We start from the raw sequence: 6,000 nt of genomic DNA on the forward strand, positions 1-6,000 counted from the left end.
CATATAAACTGGTTTTGTTGCAGGAAGGTGGACCCCTTCCAGGGCCCAAAAACTGGGCTCTTGTCTAACACTCGGAAATGAATTGTCCAAGGAGACACATGTGCTGACAAAACAAGAGATTTTATTGGGAAAGGACTCCCGGGTGGAGAGCAGTAGGGTAAGGGAACCCAGGAGAACAGCTTTGCCACTTGCAGTCTCGGATTTTATGATGGGATTCATTTCCAGGTTGTCTTTAGCCAATCATTCTGACTCAGAGCCCTTCCTGGTGGTGCACGCCTTGTTCAGCCTAGATAGATGCCAGAGAGAAGGATTCTGGGATATGGTCGGACATGCGGTGTCTCCTTTTGATCTTTCCTGAACTCTCCGGTTCAGTTCAGTTCATTTGCTCAGTCGTGTCTGACTCTTTGCGACCCCGTGAATTGCAGCCTCCCTGTCCATCACCAACTCCCGGAGTCTACTCAAACTCATGTTCATCGAGTTGGTGATGCCATCCAGCCATCTCATCCTCTGTCGTCCCCTTCTCCTCTTGCCCCCAATCCCTCCCAGCATCAGAGTCTTTTCCAATGAGTCAACTCTTCGCATGAGGTGGCCAAAGTACTGGAGTTTCAGCTTTAGCATCATTCCTTCCAAAGAAATCCCAGGGCTGATCTCCTTCAAAATGGACTGGTTGGATCTCCTTGCAGTCCAAGGGACTCTCAAGACTCTTCTCCAACACCACAGTTCAAAAGCATCAATTCTTCAGCACTCAACTTTCTTCACAGTCCAACTCTCACATCCATACATGACCACTGGAAAAACCATAGCCTTGACTAGACGGACCTTTGTTGGCAAAGTAATGTCTCTGCTTTTCAATATGCTGTCTAGGTTGGTCATAACTTTCTTTCCAAGGAGTAAGCATCTTTTCATTTCATGGCTGCAGTCACCATCTGTAGTGATTTTGGAGCCCAGAAAAATAAAGTCTAACACTGTTTCCACTGTTCCCCCATCTATTTCCCATGAATTGATGGGACCAGATGCCATGATCTTCGTTTTCTGAATGTTGAGCTTTAAGTCAACTTGTTCACTCTCCTCTTTCACTTTCATCAAGAGGCTTTTTAGTTCCTCTTCACTGTCTGCCTAAGGGTGGTGTCATCTGCATATCTGAGGTTATTGATATTTCTCCTGGCAATCTTGATTCCAGCTTGTGCTTCCTCCAGCCCAGAGTTTCTCATGATGTACTCTGCATATAAGTTAAATAAGCAGAGTGACAACTCTCCAGTTGGTGGTGGCTTATTAGTTCCGTGTTCCTTACCAGCACCTCCTGTCATAAAACAACTCATGCAAATGGTTACTATGGTGCCTGGCCAGAGTGAGTGGTTTCAGTCAGTGTGCTTCCCCTAACAGTTTCTGCCTTGGTGCCTCTTTCTAGAATGCTCTTTCCCCAGATTTTCCTATAGCTGGCTCCTTCCCTCTATTCACTGTTGTCCGAAAGTCATTTCTGCAGAGAGGTCTTCCCTGGCCAATCTGTTTAAAATAAACCCCACCCACTCCCATTATTCTCTGGTCCCTTACCCTGCTTCATTTTTATTCATCTTTGACATTATATTAGACATTCCTTTATTGTCTGTTCCCCTCATTAGAAGCCCACAAGTTCAAGGACTTTTGTCTGTTTTGTTCACTGGTATATCTACAGTGCCCAGAACTTCCCTGGAATTGCTTGATCAATATTTGTTGAGATACTCTGAGAAAACAAGGTCCCCTCCACAATCCCCTCCTCCCACCTCACAGAGGCCAAGTTTCCCCAGTAAGAATCCTCCATGTAGGCTGAGAGAGAGCTGGGAGGTAATGTCTGATATGAAGGGCTCTTTCCTTTGTCTTAAAAGGGAGCTGAGAATATCTGGGACAAATGAAAAGGCGGTGGCTTGGAAGTCTCAGTTGACAGAGCAGGTATCCTGCCTGGTCCAGGAGAACCGGTTGGACTGATTTTATCACCCCTGGGGAGGAGGGAGTGACAGTAGCAGCTGCAGATGCTCCCAACCCCCAGCGTTGCCAGCAAGTGCCCTGCGGGTTCTCAGGACCTGGAGGGGGTTGGTGTCACGGAGTTTAGCAGTTCTGCATCAGGTGTGGGGGTGACCCCCTCGACTGGCCAAGGGTGGCTGGCGTATGGTTCGTCACAGAAGCTGAGGCAGGAGGTCAAGGCCCAACTTCATTGTGTTGAATCACAGAGAGTGAACTGAAGCCCAGAGAGGGGAAGGGTCTTCTCAGGCTCACTAAGTTCAGATCCAGCTCTCCTGACCTGAAGGATCATAGTGACTCCGGCAAGCCTGAGGTTCTTTGTTGGGAAAGAATTCGGAGACAAGCAGAGAAGTTAAGAAAGTAAAGTGAAAGTTTATTTAAGCAAAGATATACTCTCAGAGGCAGAGGGGGCAGACAGGTGAAGAACTGCTGCCCTAAGCCTCTTTGGCAATCTGGTTACGAGGGGCCTACAAGTGAAGGGGTGGAATATTCACTGGGGAAGGAGGAGTTTGGGGGTTGGCTTCCCTGACTTTCATGGTTGGTGATGCCATCCAACCATCTCATACTCTGTCGCCTCCTTCTCATCGTGCCTCAGTCTTTCCCAGCATCAGGGTCTTTTCTAATGAGTTGGCTCTTTGCAGCAGGTGGCCAAAGTATTGGAGTTTCAGCTTCAGCACCAGTCCTTCCAATGAATATTCAGGACTGATTTCCTTTAGGATTGACTGGTTTGATCTCCTTGCAGTCCAAGGGACTCTCAAGAGTCTTCTTCAGCACCACAATTCAAAGGCATCAAGTCTCCGGTGCTCCATCTTCTTTATGGTCCAACTTCACATCCATACATGACTACTGGGAAAAACATAACTTTGACTAGACGGATCTTTGTCAGCAAAGTGATGTCTCTGCTTTTTAATACGCTGTCTAGGTTCGTCATAGCTTTTCTTCTAAGGAGCAATAATCTTTTAATTTCATGGCTGCAGTCACCATCCACAGTATATGTCACCATACGTAGTCACAAATTGTTTTTTTTCTTGTGCTGAAGATATTTTCAAAGAGCAATCCCAGACCCCCCAAAAAAAAACCCTGACCTAAATCTGACTCCCTCACATTGTTATTCATGGGCACCTAGTCCCCCCGAACCACCTGAAACCACGCTGGCAGCTCACCATAGCGGTCGCTTGACTCCCACTCTGAATTGAGGAACGTACACTTGAACTTTAAAACAGATTCTCTTCGGAAAGGAGACCCACAGGGCAACCTGCTTGGCAGAGTGGCTGCCAAGGCATTGTTCGGCGTGAATATTAATGACCCAAGAGCTGCCACTGGTCATGGGACGTTCGGGAGCTTCAGGAGCACTGAGGGCCAGCGCAGGCATCCAGAACATGGGACTAAAAGGTGGGCTCTGAGGCTGAAGGCAGAGACCCTCAGGCAGACAGTGTCGCCAGCACGAGGCATGGGAATGTGTGTCCCTCTGGTCTGTGAGATCCAGGGCCTTATGCACCAGACACACAATGTCACCGTAGGTCAGAGGTTCCAACAAAGGAGCCCGCAGAGGGGCATGGAAGGAGGATGGCCCTATCTCTGGTGGCCATCTTGAAAAGGCCAAGTGTAGGTTTTGCTTTGCCTGTTTTTCTACTTTGTGTAAATGGAATCACACAGGCTTTTGTGTCTAATTTCTTTCAGTCAGCATAATATATGCAAGCTATTCAAGTGATTGCAAGTCAGGTGGCCCATTCTTTTCACATAGTTCTTAATGAGCTAATACTGAGGTAGGAGGTGGATGGGCCCCTGGGCTGGACAGTTGGTGTTTGTTAAGCAGAGTTAAATTCAAAGTTTGTTCTCAGCCAGACACTCCAAGGACAAAGCTAGTGTCAGAAGCTGAGCTTTGCTTAAGTAGAGATAGAGTGCCCACTCCTGAGGTCAAAGAAGACTTCCCTATCTGCACATGCGCAGGAAGGCTTTTGGGGGGTTGAAAAGGGAGGCAATCCCACCCATAATAAATGTGGGCATGTGCCCAAAGTGTTTTGAGGTAGGATACATCTTAGAGAAAATTTGTGTATGCATCTTGGGGAGGGTGCGTCAACCAGTTAGGTGTGAAGAAGGAAACAAGATAATTGGCCAAATGTAAACAAAGACCTTGAAGCACCGTCTTATATAAGTGACTTGAATATTTATTTGGCTGTGCCGGGTCTACATTGTGGCATGCCATCATCTTTAGTTACGGCATGCGTACTCTTAGTTATGGCAATGTGGGATCTAGTTCCCTGATCAGGGATCCAACTTACGCTCCCTGCATTGGGAGCACAGAATCTTAGCCACTGGACCACCAGGGACCTTCCCTATATGAGTGATTTAAATGACCTTTTTACTGCGCTCCTCGTTCCGGACACCTGTGGGTGTATGTACCTGCCTAGCTTCTGACTTACTGTGCTCCTCCTCTTTGGAGAGAAGGCCCATATCCTTTCTCTCTGAGTACGTATTTCTGCCTTGCTTCTGTCTTAAACTGTTTCTCTGTGCGCTCTCCCACATGTTATGCTATGTCTCTAATAATAAACTTTCCTATTTTCACAGTTTTTTGCCTCCTTGAAATAGTCTTGCTTTCAAGCTTGGTAAAGAGTTAGGGCCCTTTGCTTCTAGCCTCTAGTCCCTGGTGGTCTAATGGATAGGATTCCTGGGTTTTCATCCAGGTTACCCAGTTCAGTTTCTGGGCAGGGAACTAAGATCTCTCTTCAGGACTGCTCACTGCTCACTGCTCTCCCTCTGAGATCAATAACAGTCAGCCTCAGTTTGAAAAAGCTATGCATTTGCCCAAGAGACCAGAGACCAGAAAAAATGAAGACTAGGGAAGCCCAGTATTGCCCTGAGAATCTCTACCAAGGCAGTTGAATCCTCAGCCATGATGGCAGCTACCTTGCCCATGTCACCACCTCCCATCTCAAACACACTAGGCAGACATAATGAATTGATCTCAGCATATTTTTACAAAATATCCTGAAGCAGACTCAGACTTCTTCTCAACCCAATAACCTGAGTGACCCACACCAATTGATTGTGGTTGGTATTAAAGATTAAGTGTTCTGCTATCATATCCCCAAGATGTTTTTCTGGGCTCCCAGAGTTATGACATGAGGGGCTCTGATGGCATCCATGGTTTTCCCCACAGCAATATGAGACTGGTGGTGGTGAGGTCTACAGAGTCTGCTCGTTCATATATTCTCTGGGTCATGGCTCAAACCCAGCAAGTGTTTGCTACCTGTGTGTCTGGTTGCAGCATGACTTAGCTAAGAGGGGAGAGGCTGATTGCTTAGATATGGAGGGGTTGCTCTACTCATTAGATGACTTGACGGAAACTTCCCTGTTTCTGTTTTTTATTTTGATAAAAATATTGTCGTTGTTGTTTAGTCGCTCAATAGTGTCTGACTCTTTTGTGACCTGATGCACTGTAGCCCACTAGGCTCCTCTGTCCCTGGGGTTTCCCAGGCAAGAATACTCAAGTGTGTTGCCATTTCCTTCTGCAGGGGATCTTCCAGACCCAGGGATCAAACCCATGTCACCTGAATTGCTGGCAGATTCTTTACAACTGGCAAAGCTCGTTAAAATACTGCAATGTCTCAATTAAAAAACAAACTCAAGTCTGGCTTATGTTTCACAATTTATGTTGCTGAGAATTCTTGACAATTCTAGCATGTCTCTTACATTTGAAAAAGTGTTTCCAACCTAGAAAGTTGGGTGAGATGGACTTTCTCATCCTCTGGGAATAGTTACCTGTAGGTGGAGGCTGGGGTTGTAGCAGATTACAGCAACAAAACATGAAGGACCACATTCAAAGCTTGTTTTTGTCTATATGTAGATAATAGTCTGGGGAGGAGACAAGACTCATGTGTGAAATAATAGAGAAGTTCCATTAAGCTCTCATTTATCTGAAACTCTGTTCCTAGGCAACAGAGTCCAGCAAGTGATTAAAAAAAAAAAAAGAAGATTTTCTTCATAGGCGAGCACTTCAGTTCC

Source organism: Bos taurus, chromosome 13 (assembly GCF_002263795.3).
Source record: "Bos taurus isolate L1 Dominette 01449 registration number 42190680 breed Hereford chromosome 13, ARS-UCD2.0, whole genome shotgun sequence".
Classification (NCBI taxonomy): domain Eukaryota; kingdom Metazoa; phylum Chordata; class Mammalia; order Artiodactyla; family Bovidae; genus Bos; species Bos taurus.